Source organism: Arachis hypogaea, chromosome 4 (assembly GCF_003086295.3).
Source record: "Arachis hypogaea cultivar Tifrunner chromosome 4, arahy.Tifrunner.gnm2.J5K5, whole genome shotgun sequence".
In the NCBI taxonomy this organism is placed as follows: Eukaryota; Viridiplantae; Streptophyta; class Magnoliopsida; order Fabales; family Fabaceae; genus Arachis; species Arachis hypogaea.
Window position 1 is genome coordinate 47,100,994 of NC_092039.1, and position 10,254 is coordinate 47,111,247.

The window sequence follows — 10,254 nt, forward strand, 5'->3', positions numbered from 1 at the left end:
TTTTTAGTATGATCTAGCTACTTTTAGGGATGTTTTCATTAGCTTTTATGCTAAATTCACATTTCTGGACTTTACTATGAGTTTGTGTGTTTTTCTATGATTTCAGGTTTTTTCTGGTTGAAATTGAGGGACCTGAGCAAAACTCTGATAAGAGGCTGACAAAGGACTGCTAATGCTGTTGGAATCTGACCTCCCTGCACTCAAAATGGATTTTTTGGAGCTACAGAACTCCAAATGGAGCGCTCTCAACGGCTTTGGAAAGTAGACATCCAGAGCTTTCCAGTAATATATAATAGTCCATACTTTATTCGTTATTAGACGACGTAAATTGGCGCTCAACTCCAGTTCCATGTTGCTATCTGGAGTCAAACGCCAGAACACGTCACAAACCGAGTTAAACGCCCAAAACACGTTACAACTTGGCGTTCAACTCCAAAAGAAGCCTCATCTCGTGGATAGATCAAGCTCAGCCCAAACATACACCAAGTGGGCCCTGAAAGTGGATTTATGCATCAATTACTTACTCTTGTAAACCCTAGTAGCTAGTCTAGTATAAATAGGATAGTTTACTATTGTATTAGACATCTTTGGTCTCAGTTTTATTTTATTATTCATCTTAGGAGACTATTGATCACGTTTTTGGGGGGTGGCCATTCGGCCATGCCTGGACCTTTCACTTATGTATTTTCAACGGTGGAGTTTCTACACACCATAGATTAAGGGTGTGGAGCTATGCTGTACCTCAAGTTTCAATGCAATTACTATTATTTTCTATCCAATTCGATTTATTCCTGTTCTAAGATATTCGTTGTACTTCAACTTGATGAATGTGATGATCTGTGACACTCATCATCATTCTCACTTATGAACGCACGTGATTGACAACCACTTCCGTTCTACCTTAGACTGGGCGCATATCTCTTGGATTCCTTAATCAGAATCTTCGTGGTATAAGCTAGAATTGATGGCGGCATTCATGAGAATCTGGAAAGTCTAACCTTGTATGTGGTATTCCGAGTAGGATTCCGAGATTGAATGACTGTGACGAGCTTCAAACTCATGAAAGCTGGGCGTTAGTGACAGACGCAAAAGAATCACTCGATTCTATTCCAACCTGATTTAGAACTAACAAATGATTAGCCATGCTGTGACAGAGCATTTGGACCTTTTTCACTGAGAGGATGGGATGTAGCCATTGAACGGTGATGTCCTACATACAGCGTGCCATGGAAAGGAGTAAGAAGGATTGGATGAATGTAATAAGAAAGTAGAGATTCGGAAGGAACACAGCACCTCCAAGCACCTATCTGAAATTCCCACCATTGGATTACATGAGTAACTTTATCTTTATTTCCTGTTTATTTTATTTATCTTTAGAATATCTAATCCAATCATATTTGACTCAGCCTGACTGAGATTTACAAGATGACCATAGCTTGCTTCATACCAACAATCTCTGTGGGATCGACCCTTACTCACGTAAGGCATTACTTGGACGACCCAGTACACTTGCTGGTTAGTTGTGCGAAGTTGTGAATTAAATTTTAGACACCATGATATTGAGCACCAAGATTTTGGAGCCATTATCGGGGAATTAATTCCATACAACAATAAAGAGTATGAATCACAATTTTGCCTACCAGCAGGTATTTTATGAAGAATTAGACGAAATTACCCAAGACTCAAGTTTTCCTGATGATGATAGTCACCACTCAAGTTCTCTTAATAACGAACTTGCATCCGCAAGTGAATTTTTTGAGACAGAAGAATCTTCCCCAAGTGAATACGAAGATAATACAGAGGTCGACTTTTCTCAACCTCCCAATTATGACTTAAGTGATGATGAAGATATCGGTGACATCGACAAGACATGGTTGAAATGGAAGAAATTTGCCAAGAGGTGGAGGAATTCACTGAAGACCACAAGGGAGTAGAGCTTGCAGAACCACTAGAAACACCTATCCCAAGGCCATTAACACCCAACACAAACTTCAAGTGGGTAAAATCCTTGACCTATATCTTTACTTTTCCACTTGAATATGGTTTACTTGAAAGAGATGGCCAGCTTAGAGCTCTTTGCGGCTTTAAGAGCAAAAGAGAAATGACTCACACTCAGCACTGGTATGCAAGATTCAATAAGGTTTCGCACTTCAATTTGAGGTGCAAGAATTGGTGTCAAGCTCAATTGGAAGGATCTCGGAAGCTGTTTGGTCACTGCAATGAGAATTCTGATTACTTATCACCCGGCTGAAAAAATGTAGATCAAGACAAAGACGGGTGTACAAGTAGAGTTTGGGATCTTGGAATCTATTCTACCATTCAACACTCCGGGAGCCTGCAAGCCTGTTTGAACTCACCTAAGGGCTTTACGTACCTTGTTTGGGACCCCGGAGGATATTTGCATTCCAAGCACTGGTGGAGATTTTTGGACGAATTCAAGCACAAGCCACCATAGCAGGAAGCTTATTAAATGTCCAATGATGACAAGTCATCATATACCTATTTTTCTATGCTTTTTCATACAAGAAATTGATGATTAGTGCTTAAATATTGCATTCCTTTGTGCTTAATTGGAAGATTTCCTTGATCTTTTAATTTTATAAATCTTGTAGGAAATAAGAAGAAAAAGAAGCAAAAAAGCACAAAAAAAGAGGAAAAAAAGAGCTTTGGAGCATACTTTGAAGTTGGAGCACACTTTGGAGGCTTAGGCCACGCTTTTAAAAGCGTGGCCCATGACCAAATTAAAGAAGAAAACAACCAGCACGCACAAGGGCAGGGCAGAATCATGATGAAACAAAGTGAGGTTGGAGCAAATTTTCGCTAAGTTAAAATCTGGCCGCTCATAGCATGACGATGCCTACTTCAAAGGGCTATAACTTGAGCTACAGATGTCCGATTGATGTGCTTCCAGTTGCGTTGGAAAGGTGACATTCAGAGCTTTCCAACGATATATAGCAATCTATATTTGGCGTAAAATTAAGGCATGAGTGAAAGGCATCTTTAAGGGCCAAAAACAAGCAAAAATAAACCAAAATGCTTCCACCAAAGCTCGAAGAAGAAGACACAAGGAAACCAAGGAAGTGTGCCCTCAAGGAGAGCAGAATGCCCTCTTGGAGGGCAATGTCGTGTTTTCTTCATGAAAATTCAAGGAAAAATTGCAACAACTTCCTCCACCAAGTTTCGAACACAAGACCTCTAGGAAGCCAAGCCTTAGGCGTGAATTAGGTGCCAAGAAGAAAAAGCCAAGCAATGCACTCCATGGGATTCGAACTTGGCACTCCCCAAGGAAAGCTTGCGCTGCCCACAATGAGGGCAGGGCAGCATTTCGTGGTGCATGGCACGCACATCCTTGGCACGGCCAGCACGCACAATTGGTGCACAGCAAGGGAGCTTCGGCCAGCAGCAAGCACGCACGGGCAGGGAGGCAAGGCGCACCATGACAACACTGCCCTGCCCTCCACAAGGGCAGGGCAGCATCCTGATGCCTCTCCCACACTTGGCACGCAACATGCTTCCTCACATAACTTCCCTGCTCTGCCCTCCATAAGAGCAGGGCAGCCTCCTGGGAGCATCATGGGCCAAAATTCAACCAAAATTCCATTTAAATTCAATTCCTCTCCAAATTGAATCAAGGCCAACCAAACCCATTTCTCCTCAAATCCAAAAGCAAGCAAAGCCCACATCATCACTCAAAGGCACATAGATCAATTAAATTAGGATTTTCATTTTTGTAATTTGTTTTAATTTCATTTTCATTTTTCATTTAGTAAAGCCTATATAAAGGCATCAATTGGAGCTGAATGGGAAGGCAAGCTCCACTAGGGAGCATTAGGAATTGAGAGTTCTCTCTCTTAGTTTTCATTTCTGTTTGAATTTAGGATCAAGAATTGAAGGAATTCTGTTTCACTTGATCTGAAATCTCTTGTTCTTCTTCTGCATAATTTCAGAAAATTGAGAATTAAATCTGAGTTTTCATTTACTGCTTCCATCTTCATTTCTTCTTCAATCTGTTTCTTGGTTGGATTAAGGAAGGGAGTGAGATCTAGACTTGTTTTCTAGTCTCATTGATTCCCTAAGATCTTGTCTCTTTAAATTTCAAAATCAAGCTGAGTTACATTCTGTGTTGCTTCTTCAAGCAATTTTCCATTTCTGTTTAAATCTGCTGCACTTATTTCATCTTTTACTTCTCTGCTTGATTGCTCTTTACATTTTCTTGTTGGATTTTAAATTCCCTGCACCCAACCCCCTTTGCATTTTGTGCAATTTATATTTCTTATCATTTAAGATTTTGCCAATTTACTTTTCTTGCAATTTAAGTTTCAGCTATTTTACTTTCTTGTTATTTAAGTTACTTGTAACTTTACTTTCTGCATCTTTAAGATTTCTGCAATTTTACTTTCTGTTGATCAACTTCACACAATTCACTCAATGTTAGCTTGACTAAACTAATCACCCACTAAAGTTGCTTGATCCATCAATCCCTGTGGGATCGACCTCACTCTTGTGAGTTATTACTACTTGATGCGACCCGGTATACTTGCCGGTGAGTTATGTGTGTTGGAAATTCGTTTTTCCGCAAAAACACCATCAAGTTTTTGGCGCCGTTGCCGGGGATTGATTAGATCAACAATGATTAAGTGGGTGAGAAGTCTATATTAAGTATTTTTTTATTTTTGTTCTCTGCTTTAAAGTGAAACCAAGGTGTTTGAGTTATTGCCTCACTAAGAAATTCTGTCTCTATGACATGAATTTTAATTTCCATTGATGTTGCATTTTACAAAATACAAATGGAGTTCAACTCATCTTATGGTCAAACAAAATTTTACGGGATATTGCCCACCATCACCACCCTCTAATGGTGGCTGGGAATATCACCAAGAATTAACAGAGTCTGAGCACTCCAATTCATGGAGATTTGCTTCAGAGACACAAGATGAGCAAGAGAATCATATGGGATACTTCCCACCACCACAAAATGATTCAAGTTATTATTCTAATGGTTGCTGGGAGTATCACCAAGGAATGAAAGAGCATTCACCCTCACGTCCCAATTTCTCATTTGAAAGTTCTTCATCACTTGATTATGCCTCAACACAAAGTTTCCTCCAAAATCCATACAAGTCATCCCATCAATCACACAACTCATTCCACACCCCTCAACATAGCTTCACCACAACATATCCACGTCACCAAAATTGCTCTCAACTTTCATCTCTTGAACCACCAGATGAGGATTACCTTCAAGCCATTGAAATACATAGAAAACTCGTGGAAAGATACACACAACCCCAATCCTGGAAAGAAATTATCCTCAAGAAGATGAATGAGCCCTTAGAGCAAACAAGGAGGAACTTAGAACCATCAAACAGAGAGGATGAAGACCAATTTGTGGGTGAGGAAGTGGAAAAGCAAGATGAGGAAGCCTCTGTGTCAAGTGAAATTTAAGTGAAAAAAGAAGAGGTGGTGGAAGTATTTGGACATGAGCCAAGGATTCTACATTCACAAGAGCCACTTGAGGTGACAATGAAACACAAAGATTCCCTCCCAGAGGCATTAATGGAAAGTTATGAAGAAGAAAGGGAGGAAGACATTCAAGAGAAGTCACACTCAACTGAAGTAGAGAAGTACATGAAGGAAAAGCTCATGGAACCACCAATGCAAGAGGCTCTTGATAAAGAAATCACTCCAACAATCACACAGCAACCAAAACTTGAATCCAAAGAAGTGAAAGCAATTAACAAAAACACCAAGAAGAGGATTGTGACCAAGATATCAAGGACAACATTCATGAGAAGGTCAACTGCAAACAATCCTCCCCCTGATCAAGCAAGCAAGCTCAATCAAGCCAATTTCAAAAGAAAGCTTGCTGAGAGAAAACCAAGAAAGGGGACAATAGCTGGAACTTCTCCTCCTTTGAGGTCATTCCTCTTAACAAACTGGAAGAAGAGGAAGAAAATGAAGAACAGGTAGACAGTAGGTACATTTCTTCTCCATGCTTTGTTTAAATTTCAATAAATTGGCATATGATTACATTCTAAGTTTGGTGTTGCCTTGCAACAAATTATTTTCAATCTTTTTGGATGATTGCATCAAATCAAAAATGAAAGTGACACACCAAGATTCTAAGTTTGGTATGCCACTTATTTTCTATGCAATTCATTCAAGCAACATCACTTGTCTGCATAATCATATTGCCTTTTGCAGTGTTATTTTTCTTCTTCTTAGTTGGATAACTTTTGTTTCCTCTTTGTTTCATTTATTTACTTATTTTTAATGCTTTATTTCATTAACTGTTTTCGTTAATACATCACCAAAACATCCTTATTCATGACAGACTCTTCATTTGGTGATTGTATTTAACATATAACAGTTTCTTTTGTTTAGTTTTAGTTCAAATAAATTGACATATGGTTGCATTCTAAGTTTGGTGTTGCTATGCAACAAAATTTTATTCTAATTCTTACAAGATACTTGCATTAATTCCAAGTGAAAGTGTCACACTAAGTTTGGTGTGCCACTTATCTTTTGTGCAATGTATTGTGCACACCTTCTTATCTATGCAATCAAAATGTCTCTGTCTCTTGTGCCTTGATTGTTATCTTTCATTTTGCTTGCTTAAAACACATGTGCTACTAACATTTCATTGTGTAAGACATTCATGATCCATCTTAGCCCCATAGCCATTGTTCTAATTGTTGCTTGAGGATGAGCAAGCACTCTAAGTTGGCAAGGGAAAGGGAAGAATTGGAGAAAAAGGACAACAATAATGAAGATGAACTACAAGGTTGTAAAGTTCCTTTTTCTCTCCTTTGTTTCCAGCACTTTAAATTGCATGATTGTCTTTATATTCTCTGTATGCATGTGTGGTATGACTAAGCATAGCTTGAATTTTGATTGAAACATGGTGCTGTGACATTATAACTACCAACTTGAATCCTATGAATTCAAAAGCAAAAAAATCATCATGATCATAAACAAACAATGAATTAAAGAAGAATTTAGCATGTGCATACAAGTATTGGAAAGCTAGTATGATTGATTGTTGCTCAATTGCATTGGATTTTATTTAATTGAAGTTCTTCATCTAGTACATTTTGTGAAATCTTTTGAAATCATGAAAACCTTGAAGAAGCAAATACAATTAAAGCAAGAAAAGAAAAAGGGAAAGAATGAGAAAGCTGAAGGCTCTGAGTACCAATGGCAATTTATTTGCTAAGTGCTTGTGGTGTTTATGTATCAAGCCAAATGCTTGAAAACAAAACACTTAGAAGTCAAGGCTAGGCTCAAGTGCAAAAGCACTGCTTCAAAGCTCAAGGTTCTGAGCATCAATGATTAGAGAGTCAAGAAAAGAAAAAAAATGATGAGCTTAATGAAGTCCTCTAATTAAATGCTTGTGGTGCTTATGTATCAAGTGGTAATACTTGAAAACAAAGCATTTAGAAGTCGTAGCTTTGTTATTAACTCATGGGACAAAACACCCAAAAGGAGAAGCTAAAAAAAAAATCAAAAGCTTGTTTCAAGGAAGAATTATAAGAAAAAGATTTCATAAAATAAGCTAGATAGAAGCATCAATCATTTACATCTCTTTTGTAATTGTAGCATGCATAGAAAACTAGCTTGCCATGAACATTAACTTGCTACTCTTCTTACCTTGGATTGTCAATTTCTATTGCATGATTCTTTTCTTGCTTGGGGACAAGCAAGGTTTAAGTTTGGTGTTGTGATGACAAGTCATCATATATCTATGTTTCTATGCTTTTTCATACAAGAAATTGATGATTAGTGCTTAAATATTGCATTCTTTTGTGCTTAATTGGAAGATTTCCTTGATCTTTTAATTTTATAAATCTTGTAGGAAATAAGAAGAAAAAGAAGCAAATAAGCAAAAAAAAGAGGAAAAAAAAAGAGCTTTGGAGCATACTTTGAAGTTGGAGCACACTTTGGAGGCTTAGGCCACGCTTTTAAAAGCGTGGCCCATGACCAAATTAAAGAAGAAAACAACCAGCACGCACACTGCCCTGCCCTTGCCAAGGGCAGGGCAGAATCATGATGAAACAAAGTGAGGTTGGAGCAAATTTTCGCTAAGTTAAAATCTGGCCGCTCACAGCATGACCATGCCTACTTCAAAGGGCTATAACTTGAGCTACAGACGTCCGATTGATGTCTTTCCAGTTGCGTTGGAAATATGACATTCAGAGCTTTCCAACGATATATAGCAATCCATATTTGGCGTAAAATTGAGACATGAGTGAAAGGCATCTTTAGGGGCCAAAAATAAGCAAAAATAAACCAAAATGCTTCCACCAAAGCTCGAAGAGGGAGACACAAGGAAACCAAGGAAGTCTGCCCTCAAGGAGAGCAGAATGCCCTCTTGGAGGGCAATGTCGTGTTTTCTTCATGAAAATTCAAGGAAAAATTGCAACAACTTCCTCCACCTAGTTTCGAACACAAGACCTCTAGGAAGCCAAGCCTTAGGCGTGAATTAGGTGCCAAGAAGAAAAAGCCAAGCAATGCACTCCATGGGATTCGAACTTGGCACTCCCCAAGGAAAGCTTGCGCTGCCCACAATGAGGGCAAGGCAGCATTTTGTGGTGCATGGCACGCACATCCTTGGCACGGCCAGCACGCACAATTGGTGCACAGCAAGGGAGCTTTGGCCAGCAGCAAGCACGCACGGGCAGGGAGGCAAGGCGCACCATGACAACACTGCCCTGCCCTCCACAAGGGCAGGGCAGCATCCTGATGCCTCTCCCACACTTGGCACGTAACATGCTTCCTCACATAACTTCCCTGCTCTGCCCTCCATAAGAGCAGGGCAGCCTCCTGGGAGCATCATGGGCCAAAATTCAACCAAAATTCTATTTAAATTCAATTCCTCTCCAAATTGAATCAAGGCCAACCAAACCCATTTCTCCTCAAATCCAAAAGCAAGCAAAGCCCACATCATCACTCAAAGACACATGGATCAATTAAATTAGGATTTTCATTTTTGTAATTTGTTTTAATTTCATTTTCATTTTTCATTTAGTAAAGCCTATATAAAGGCATCAATTGGAGCTGAATGGGGAGGCAAGCTCCACTAGGGAGCATTAGGAATTGAGAGTTCTCTCTCTTAGTTTTCATTTCTGTTTGAATTTAGGATCAAGAATTGAAGGAATTCTGTTTCACTTGATCTGAAATCTCTTGTTCTTCTTCTGCATAATTTCAGAAAATTGAGAATTGAATCTGAGTTTTCATTTACTGCTTCCATCTTCATTTCTTCTTCAATCTGTTTCTTGGTTGGATCAAGGAAGGGAGTGAGATCTAGACTTGTTTTCTAGTCTCATTGATTCCCTGAGATCTTGTCTCTTTAAATTTCAAAATCAAGCTGAGTTACATTCTGTGTTGCTTCTTCAAGCAATATTCCATTTCTGTTTAAATCTGCTGCACTTATTTCATCTTTTACTTCTCTGCTTGATTGCTCTTTACATTTTCTTGTTGGATTTTAAATTCCCTGCACCCAACCCCCTTTACATTTTCTGCAATTTACATTTCTTGTCATTTAAGATTTTGCCAATTTACTTTTCTTGCAATTTAAGTTTCAGCTATTTTACTTTCTTGTTATTTAAGTTACTTGTAACTTTACTTTCTGCATCTTTAAGATTTCTGCAATTTTACTTTCTGTTGATCAACTTCACACAATTCACTCAATGTTAGCTTGACTAAACTAATCACCCACTAAAGTTGCTTGATCCATCAATCCCTGTGGGATCGACCTCACTCTTGTGAGTTATTACTACTTGATGCGACCCGGTATACTTGCCGGTGAGTTATGTGTGTTGGAAATTCGTTTTTCCGCAAAAACACCATCATCCAACTTAAGGACTTTAACTAAAAGTGCTAGGTGAGAGACAACCCACCATGGTATGATCGTTCCTTCTCCATTTTGCTTTGTTTTTGAATTTCGTTTGAACCTGGTATTTTTGCATAACATTCATTGCATTTTGCATTTTACATACTGCATAAAAAAAATCGCACGCGACACAACAGCGCTGCTGACGCATCCGCGTCATATGTGCATTGGGAAGAAAAGAAAAGTGAACAGAGAGTCACGCAAAAGCATGGCTGGAGGCGTGCCTTTGGCAGAAATTGATCCACGTGACCGCGTCGTTGACGCGTCCGCGTCATGTGAGAAAAATGCCTCCCACGCGTCCGCGTCACCCACGTGAATGCGTGCCCTGAAATTGACGTAAAAAGGGTGTATTGCCGAAAGTT